This window comes from Zingiber officinale, unplaced genomic scaffold (genome assembly GCF_018446385.1).
Source record: "Zingiber officinale cultivar Zhangliang unplaced genomic scaffold, Zo_v1.1 ctg174, whole genome shotgun sequence".
NCBI classification, from domain to species: Eukaryota; Viridiplantae; Streptophyta; class Magnoliopsida; order Zingiberales; family Zingiberaceae; genus Zingiber; species Zingiber officinale.
This window is the reverse complement of record NW_024589864.1, coordinates 210,058-220,935: the sequence shown is the minus strand read 5'-3', so window position 1 is coordinate 220,935 and position 10,878 is coordinate 210,058.

Sequence of the window (10,878 nt, the reverse complement as noted above, 5' to 3'; positions counted from 1 at the left end):
CTCGTTTGAACCGGGCCGGGCGGTTTATATAGGGAGGGTAGAAGAGGAATGCAGAAAAATTATAAAATTACGTTTATTTTTTAGAAAACTATAAATTTATTTAGGTTTTTTAATGTTCATGACTGTAATTGTGTTAAATGTTTAAAAATATAAATTGTTTTTTAATAAATTTATACTTATAATTTATATATTATTAAATAGTTGTAATGTAACTATATAATTTTATAAATGTGGGTTTAAAGATTTATTGTGCAAATTAAATTTATGTCTCTTGCTTTTATTATCATAAAAATACCTCATTTAAGAAAATATTCTCTTAATTTTTATAGATTTTTTTTCATTTGGACAGTAATGTAGTAATTATGGTCAAAATTAATATAAGGTAAATTAAAATTACTTAATTTATGCACACTCTACGCTATGAAGTTAACCAATAGAATATTTATTTAATTTGAAATTTAAATTTGATCTCTTATTTATTTTAAGTTAATTTTAAAATGACGAAGCAAATTGTAATATTGTGAACCATTCGTAGAAAACTAAACATCTGTAAAGTATGAGGGGTCGGAACTAAATTTTCACCGCTTTTTTAAGGAAAAAGAGGCTTAACAAACCGCGATTCAACCGATGCCGGCCCTTGAAATAGGAGAAGGCGACGATTCCTCTTGGCGGACGAAGGACACGGCGTTCGCAGATCATCTCCGGGGGCGGCGTTCCGAGGCGGATCTCTTCCCTTTTCGGCGGCGCACTTATCAATAGGTTCGTTCGTCTTCTACCTCCAGCATTATTTTAAACGGTTTTTCTCGGCAAAAACATAGTTGAGATTTCGGTTAATTAGCTTTGAAAATGTACTTTTGAGAGATCCAGAATGAATGAGCCTGCAATATTTTAAACAGTTTGTCGCAGGAAACATAGTTCAGATCTTGGTTAATCAACTTTGAAAATCTACTTTTGAGAGGTTTAGAACGAATAAGATTCACGGAAGAAGGCTCTTTTACCATCTGTTCTAACTTTACCGTCCAGAATTCGATGTGGTTTTATCATACTGTTAGGGCTTGTTTGGATGTAAGAATAGAAAGTAAAACGGATGGAAATTGAGGATGGAACAAGATGGTTGAGACTTTATCATTCGTTTGGTTTTTGAGAAGTTAACATGGACACTGCTACTGTTGAGATGTTGAAGGCATGGGTGGTGTGGTTGTAGTTTTAATGTAGCCGGAGACAGATGCTGTTAGAGAATAGCGAGTAGTGTGATCGTTTTTTTTTTTTTTTTTATAATCAAGGCGTTCACAGATGGAACCGAATCCTCTGGACCGCTTTTTGCGGTCCAGGGATGGTCCTTTTACATGTATTAGTGGAGATGAATGATCCTCACCTATTTTATAAGTGGAGGGCATCTATCCCAAAGGGATTATCTTTTGGACCACAAAAAGCGATCCAGAGGATTTGCTCTCTTCATAGACTTCTAGGTAGATAGTGAGCAGGGATCTTCTGGTCCACTTTTAGAACATCTTCAATGCTAATTCGTTATAACATCCATCACCTCATCAAAAAGTATGAGGTTCACTGCCACATACTCATTATAACAACATATCTCTTTCACACACATCCCTTTTAACATTAACCCTCATAATTTATGGGTCCCGTCATCCACTTATTCATCCCTTTTATTAGTTTTTTAAATAATATTAAAAATTTTATAATCTAAAAAAGAAAAAGAAAATATTAAAAAAATTAAGAGAGAGGGTGTTCAAAGGTGTTCAAACCTTTGAACACCCTCTCTCCTCTCTCTTGTGAGTGGACATTATATAATGCCCACTCACAATAGAGAGGGAGTGGACATTATAATGTCCATTTAACATCCCATTGAGGATGCTCTTAGCGGATAAGGTCATGATCCATTATAGTAATTGGAGGGATTCAATGGTCCCCATTTGTTTAGCAGACCAGGGGAGACGAGACCAGAGGATCCCGTCTGGTAGATAGTATTCCCCGATTTACTTACATGGAGCTTATGCACACTATCAACCTCTATAAAATATTTGTCATTATTAAAGCATCTCCAATGCAAATTTTGTAAAAGATTTATAAAATTAAAAACCCTTACTAAAAAAGCTTTTATGACTGTGTAGGCGAGATTTGGGGTTTTTAATTCAAGAGTAGGTTTGAGTTTCCAAACTTGCTTTTTTCTTTTAAAGTGGAGTAGTAATTAATGTGCATGATTGACCTTTCCAAATAATTAAAAATAAATTATTTGATGAAATATTTAATTATAATATTTTATTTCATAAATAGTTAATAATAATTAAAATGGTATTTTTTTAAAAATAAATATATTTGAGATAAGTTAAAAAAATATATAAATGACTATAATTAAATTAAAATCATTAATTAATTAATTAATTTGTTAAAAATTATAAATAAATTAAAATAATTAATTAATTAAAATATTAAATGAAAATTATATAGATATATTAAATGACAAAATAATAAATAAAAATATATGATTTATAATGTAGGACATACAAAAAAAATTATATGGAGGTTTTTTCATTATGGAGAGAATAGTAGGTGTTTATACTTGTGATATGACATGATGTAGCATATTGAAAATTACAAAAAAAGCTCATTGAGAGGTTTAAGGAGATGCCTTAAAAGGTTTTCATACTTGTGATGTGGCATATTGGGAACTATAAAAATATTTCTTGAAAAGTTTAACCATTAGAAATGCCCTTAGGATTGAGATTTGAACTCTCGTCCTCTTTATTATTCCCTAAGTGCTTAACCACTACACCACATCCTTAAGAAGTGTGATCATTGCTATGGTAGATGCTTGTGGTGGCCGGTGACGAGAATGGAGAGGAAGATTTGTAAGAAGAAGTTTTTTGGTGCAATTTCTTCAAAGGAAGCAATCTATCTAGCCTTTCGTCACCTAGAGAATTTTCTATCCCTCCGTTCCCACCGATGTTTGGGTGTATCAAAACTAACAAAAAGTTAGACACCTTTCCATTTGTTTCTTTCTGTCCTTAAATATTTCCATCTAAGCAACAATTGGAAAAGTATTTCCCAAGTAAAAAAAAAAAAATCACTAAATCCTATTGGAAACTTAGCTGGGAGTTTGTTGTAGTTGTAGATAGAGAATAATTGCTTAAGGCTGTCAATCTTCAATTCTTCATTCCTGTTTTTCAGCATCAGAGTAAGACGTAAGGATAGAGTAGATGTTCTTTTATGATAGCAAAAGATGATTATTTTTATCCAGGCGTTCTTCATACTTCGTCCGTAGGATATGCGAAGGAAGGCGGTAAATCACGGGATTAGCTTATAGCCGACCGCCAAATGATTAGAGGGTGAGAGGTGATTTTTTTCCCGAGAGCATGCGGCCGTTGAGAATTGATTGCCCCATTATAATAAATTTGTCACTCTCTAATCAATTGGATATCCTTATGAGGACATGGAGTAGATGTTCTTGCAGCATAACATGATGGTTCCAATAATAAATACAGTGATAGTTAACTTCTCAATGCAGCAAGCCTAGAGTTTGTCCATGCTTCATCAATCCTCGAATGTTGTTAGTTTTTTTTTCCCGACCTTGGCACAGATGGTAGGCGCACAGTATTTTAGATTGAACAAGGGTCGAATCCCAGAGATTTTATCACCGCCAGACACTTTGCCATGCACTTACCATCTGTGCTCCTATTGAACCTCTTTCTATATGACGTGGGGTTGTTGTAAGGGCCATTAATGTGATGTTTCCACATTTTTGAATGTTGCCGTTTTCATAAGAATTATACACATTCTGCAATTTGTGAAAACCAAACATATGAAGTAATTCAATGTGTAAATCTTAATACATTCAACCAATACACACTAACCTTTTCCACTACTATTATATAATTAGAGAGCTCAGGAAAGCTAAATTTCAGTATGGAGGGGAAAAAAAGGACTGGAGCTTCATGACATGTTCCAAAAATCAGCATTAGAAGTTCTGATTTAGGTATCATTTTTGCAGTAACCTTACTGATAATTTATCGAGCTAAAGCATTAATGTTAACAAGGTTTTGACATTATGATCAAGTGCTTCCTTAGTCTCCTCTTCCAGATATCTCTGTATTGCATATTGGTTTCACTTCTCATGTATCTATTGCACAAGTAAATATGTGTAGCAATACAAACTTAATTCCAAGCAGTACTATGGGGTGAGTCTCAATGTATGCAAACAAAGATATTGGTGATATTCTGTAGGCCTATATATGAAATTCTTCCTTATCATGTAAGAGGCATGTTTCGAATCCTTGAGGCATTCTTCGTGCTATAAAGGCTTGGGGAATCATGTTCATTAACAGCCCATATTATTTTGTTCACAATTGTAAAATTTAAATTTTAAAATATTAATTAGTTTTTGCATTTAAAGCATTAATGTTATAAAAACCATACGAATCATCTATTTTTAAAACTCTCCAAATATGTAAGTTTTAAATATCTTACTTAAAAAGCTCTTTTAATTTAAACCCATTAATTAGGATTCAGAAAATTTTAAGATAAAATGTTTTAACCAAATTATAAAGATACAAATGGTTCTAGTTAAATGGTAAGGTAAAATCTAAATAAGATTTTTAATAAATAAACTCAAAGAACAAGTTCAAGGTTAAACATAGTCTAATTTGGCCATTGTCCTTGAGATTATGTATTACACAGTACTTCATTTTGTTACTAATAATTTGTATTTTTTTAGATTCCATCAAATGGTCCAAACATATCATTGTTGTATGGGCGATAACAAATTTGCGTTGCTGAGTAGAGAATTATTCAACTTCTTCTACTGTGTATCGCTGTTTAGATCAGATCAGTTCTCCGAAAAAATTTATATTCGTCTCTTGTCCATTGTCTCGCATCTGCCATTACATACATGAAGTCTGACGTCTATATTTTCACCTAGTACTTGTGATCCCCATCCTGTTCTACCTGTTACTTAGCAGTATTAACTTTTGAGCCTCTTCATGGAATTTTCTTGCAGTCGTACTGCTTGTTGATTCAACCGGGGGCCACAGCCTGATCTTTCCAAAGGTATGGATGGATTCAGATATCACCCTGTGCTGTTATTTTTACAAGTTCTTACACATGGCCATGGTACTCATCCCCCAAAAGCTCAATTATGATTCAAGTGCCAAGTTTTAGAACTTTTTAGATGGTATTCAATATGCTTTCGCATGGTGAGGACTAAGACTTGGAATTTCTGATCGTTAGAGCTATCTAAAGTCTAGGAGAAGCTATGGGCTATGTTTAAAAGCTGCAGGAATATTGGACGTAAGGGAGGCAAAATTCTGGCTACATGAGTTGCAGTGGAGGTTATTGGGTACTCTAGAGAAGCTATAGTTAAAGTTATTGGTGTGCAGACATACTTGTGATCTCTAAGTTAATCTCACAGTAAAGCAGGTAACACAAGAAGAGACAGAGAGAAAGGAAACCGTATGCTGATGTCTCATGCAGAAATCTTTGGAAAGGTAGAGAAGAAGAGGTCAAAATTCCATTACTATGCCCTGCTACTCTCGTTCTGCAATAATGCAGTCATCACAAGCAGTAAACAGGAGGCAAGTCCTTTATGTTCGATCGACATCATCAAGACATGATGGTGAGTCGAACTAGCTCGTAGAAACTATTCCATGTACAGCCACGGTGGAGATCTAGCTGGTGCAAGGACATACTCGAAGTTGTTCCTTCTCGCCAGTCTCTTTGTTTGCCTGTTGGATTCTCTCGGTGAAGAAGAGTCGCATTGGGAAAGTACTGGTTTAATGATTTTACCTTCTCCTCCCTCGGATTTGACTCCTTACCAGTCTCATTGAGCAGAAGTCTGAAAAAGGTGAGATGTCAAAAAGTGTAGACATTCAATGCTTGCCTGAAGCTTGGACTCTGATTAGAGAATCAGGGACAGCAGTACCTGTGAGCCTTTTCATTTTCTTACCAAGTGATAGAATTAGATAAATAGAAAACAACCAGCCCTTATATACTTGTCATTATCTCATGATAAATTAGAAATTCGAAAGTGTGAGTCTCTTGAGTCCAAGGCTGCTGCTTAACCCACTCCCACCATCAGTTTGACGCAATGCCTTGGATTCTTAGAAGATGCTGCTGCTGCACCTGCACTGCCTCCCCTTTCAGCTGATTAGATTGAAGCGCAGTGTCAAGTCGGAAGTGATTGAGAAGCGTGTCAAAGAGCTGTGCACTGCAGCAACGAAGTGCTACGAGACAACACGTCGAGTTCTGGGAATGTACTCCCTTCTCTCATCTTCCTCGGTGCCTCCAAAGCAGCCCAAGAGTCTGCTCGATCCATGGTTTCATAAAACTAGTGAGCCCGTCACACTGTAGATTAGAGGCCATGCATTGATTGCTATAATTAAGATGAGTTGGATGAGTTGATTGATTTCGGAAGTAGGTTGCTGGTAGGGCCTGCATTGCAAGTAATCAATTGAAGTTGCATAGTTCGATGAGATGAGTTAATGGAGTGATAAATAGATTCGAGGGACAAATATGAACAAACAAGGCGAAGGAGACGTATGAGCTCATCTAAATTAATACAAAGGCAAGGGCACAGTAATTTGTCACTCACATTCTTATCTACCTTCCTTTTTTTATCATTTTATTATTTAAGAGTTCAATAGTTGCATAGGTTATTATAATAATATTGCATTTTTATGGGTTAGAATTATGAGCTAAACATTTATGTTTATAAATTTAATTGAATATAGAACTAGGCTACGAAGCATGCGTGAGGGGGACATGATGTGGCTCATGCAATGTCTAAAAAAGACAATCTACTTTCTCCCACATGACACGACACGATGCATTCAGCATTCGTTGCCCACCGTAAAGCTGCACGCCTGCACCCCTGCGCCGCTGCTCCTCACTGCCTGCGCTGCACTGCTGCACACTCAATATCAACTATTAATAATAATGTGTAAAAAATATATATATTAACTAATAATAATATATCTGAAGAAAGAGACAAAAAGCTCAGAGACTTTAAAAAACTCACTTTAAATAATTAAATAAATATAAATTTGTGTATATATATATATATATATACACGTCGATTTTAGCTGGAACGGTTAGGGGTGTAAATGAATTAAGCCGCTCGTAAGTTATTCGAAGCTCGATTCGATAAAAGCTCGTTTGAGCTTGTTTATTGAGGTTCGTTAAGATAAACAAATCAAACTCAAGTTTCGTGATATTTGGTTTGTTAGCTTGTGAACACGTTCGTTAAGCTCATGAATCAACTTTTAAATTAAAAAATAATAGTTTTGATATTAAATTTATAGATTTTACACTCTACTTATGAAAATTATAGATAAATATATTAAATTTATTTATTAGAATAAAATTATAAATTTTAATAAGAATATTATAATTTTCTCTAAATATATAATTTAATTTTTAATGAATATTTAAATTTATAATTTATATTTATTAAACTCGTTTGGACTCGATAAAAGTTCGAATAAACTCGTGAGTCATGAGTATATTCGTTAAATAAAGTTCGAATTCGGCTCGATTATAAACGAATCAAGCTCAAATATTCAAGAGTTCGGCTCGGTTCAATTACACCCTTAGGGACGGCGCTAGTGATTGTCGCGTATACGGTGAATTTTTTAATATTTTTAAAATTTAAAATTTCTATTTTTAAAATTTAGAAATTAAATTATAATATTAAACACAAAAACTATTCAAATCGAAAAAAAAAAATTTAGGTATACACACGATGTGCATAACATGTGCATGATATCTAAATTCTTATATGAGCGAGCATGATTGACATTCGACATGGGATCATTATATAGTTAAAATTTAATTTTTTTAATCTCTCTTATCTAGAGATGACAATAGGGTGGGACGGGGACATATTTATCATCCCCATCCCTGCTTCCATCTAATCAAAAAAATCCCTATCTTATCCCTACGGGAACAAAGATAAAATGGTATTGGTGAATCTCATTCCCCATCTCCATCATCATTCCTATCTCAATTCCCGTCCCCGTCCCCGTACTCCATGTGGTATCGGGACAAGTTCGGAGATGGGGATAGCATCCCCATACTTGTCCCAACCCGAATTCGGTTCCAAAAAAATTCCTCGAATTTGAACGTTAACCCAAAAAAATTTCCTAAACACAAATCCGAATTCGAAAAAATTCCCCGAACTTGAACCCTAACCCAAAAAAAATTCCTGAACCTGAAATTTTTTTTTTGAATTCGGCCCCATTTTGGATTTCTCCACGAGGCTCAGAACCCATGAAAAAATTTCATCTATACTTTCATCTGTATGTAATAATTTTTACTTTTTGCATGTAACAATTTAAATGATGTTGAATTTAGGAAGAATTATACCTTATTTTGGACTTTTTATATTTAAAAAATAAAGGATTTTGGCCTTCAAGGTCAATTAAATTCAATCGCGTGATTGTCGATGGTTTAGGGTAGAAGTCGACGCTCGACATTGAGAATTGTTAGAAAAAAAATTAGGGGGTGTTTGGTTAATGAGTTTGGGAATGAGGGAATGAAATGATAGTAAAAGATAGTGTTTGGATTGTGGGTTTGGGAATGACATTTTGGGAATGATTACTAGATTTATTGGAATCAATCAAACTCATATAACTTGATGAGTTTCATTTCCATTCTTATTCCCATTTCACCCTACTATCAAACTCATACCTATAGTTATTCCTATCATTTAACCAAACGCCCCCTTAGTTTAGTGGGATTTAATTATAGCTGATGGCAATGGGGTAAATTGATATTCATTTGGGAGCTGAAGCAAACAAATATGTTTGATTAAGGAGTTGAGATAATTTTTTTCTAACCTAGGAGCTAAGGGCAATGTTTCAGTGGTGGTTGAGAATTTTTAGATAATTTATCGAATCCTTAACCTAAACACCCTAAATACTATATTATACCACGTGAGCATATAAATTTTTTTAAATTTTATTTTTTTTAACTTGAACATTATAATTCAACCTCTAATTTAAAGATAAAATCTAATTACCTTAATGCCGGAGTTAAAAAAAAATAGACAAAATAAACAACTGAAAATTGGGTCGACTAGATCAATTTCAGACATCCTAGACATCCCAACAAAACAATAGTAGCTGTAGATTAACAATTTTATATATATATATATATATATATATATATATTAATTGTCATTTACAAATATCAACCACTAAACAAGAAAACAAATAATAAATTTTTGATATATATATATATATATATATTAATTGTCATTTACAAATATCAACCACTAAACAAGAAAACAAATAATAATTTTTCAAAAAAATAAATCACTCACGCATTTATTTTATCCCTCGAGCGCAACAATCCCATTAACTCGTGTTGTAATTTATTTTTTATATCGCTTTTAAAGTCAACCCACTAACTCGTAAATCGTCTAACCTAAAGAATCAACATTCAATATAAACAAATCGTAGCTCTTCGCTTTGTTTATGTAATGATTTGACTACATATTTGTACCTTTTTGATCCCTGTTTTGTATTTTTTTTTCACTTTCAATGAACTTTTGACACCAGGTCAACGCCTATCCCTCGTAGTGATTTTATCTAATGGATTCAACAGACAATCGGGAGACATGAATGAATAGGTGTCACCAGTTCATTTTTTTTTATTGATAGATTATTAATATTGTTCCCGTGGTAAGAGTGGGACCCGTCTTGTAGGTGATCATTGCCACGTGGAAGGTCATTGTTACGTAGAGGGTCATAATCAAAGTGTTCAACGTCCTGACACTCGTCCGATCGAGTAAACCATCATCCCGGTCGACATGAAGAGTAGCTGATCCGACACTTCGACAGCTCGGTCAAATACCGAGCTTTCTACACTCAAAAAGCTCAATGAAAGGACGAGGGCCGAGCGGCCGTCTCACTCGGTTAAACGGTGGACGCATCTCCGACCAAGCAGGCAGGCCTCCCTCGCTCGACAGGACGGAACCGGACAACAGACCATTGGTCGAGCGGACGCTCGACCCGACCACAATATCACCCGGACAACGGATTGGTCGAGCGACTCTCCCGCTCGGCCCAGAAACGAACAAAAGGAGCAGTTGGAAATATCTTCCTAGGGATCAGTGTCGCGCGACAGACGGCATGGTCAGACATAAATCGTACGGTGGAAACTTCCACTATCATAGCAGGGATATGCTCGGATTGTTAAGGTATGACGTCAGACACGTTTTTCTGACACATCATTTCCAGGTATGCTCCGAGAAGCGTGCATGCCTTGAAAGCGTGCACACACCTCTCGGGAGCCCTATATAAGAACTCTCAGATTTCAACAGAGGTATGCTCATTCTCACTGTAGTTACAGTTACGTTGCTGCTCTGTTTTCTTCTCCACTTCATTCGCTTGTCGCCGGTGACTGATTTGAGCGTCGGAAGGTCATCGCTGGAAATTCTCCCCGGCTCGGTACTAACGACTTGTGGTTGCAGACTTAGCTCGTCGGAGGCCCACGTCATCTTCAGTCTACATCCAATCAACATGAGCGTCATCTCCCCAGCACCCATCGACTCAACTCTTGGACATCATCAAATATATATATTTATTTAGCTCCTCTCTATTTATTTCTCCTCTCCTTCCATGTAAACACAAACAAAAAAATCAAGCAACTTAAAAGACGATGGTCTTCCCTCTTGATTTACCTACCCCATAAATTCGGTACATAACTTACACACATTTAGAAGTCGATCTTCAAAATCATCTCTACGGGATACGAATGTTCTTATTTATCCGCCGAGTGGTTTACCGTTCTTTTGTTCGAGCTTGTGAGTGGAGGTGTGTTTCTTTGTGGCTATAGTGTGAGAGGATACTAAAGACACAAAAG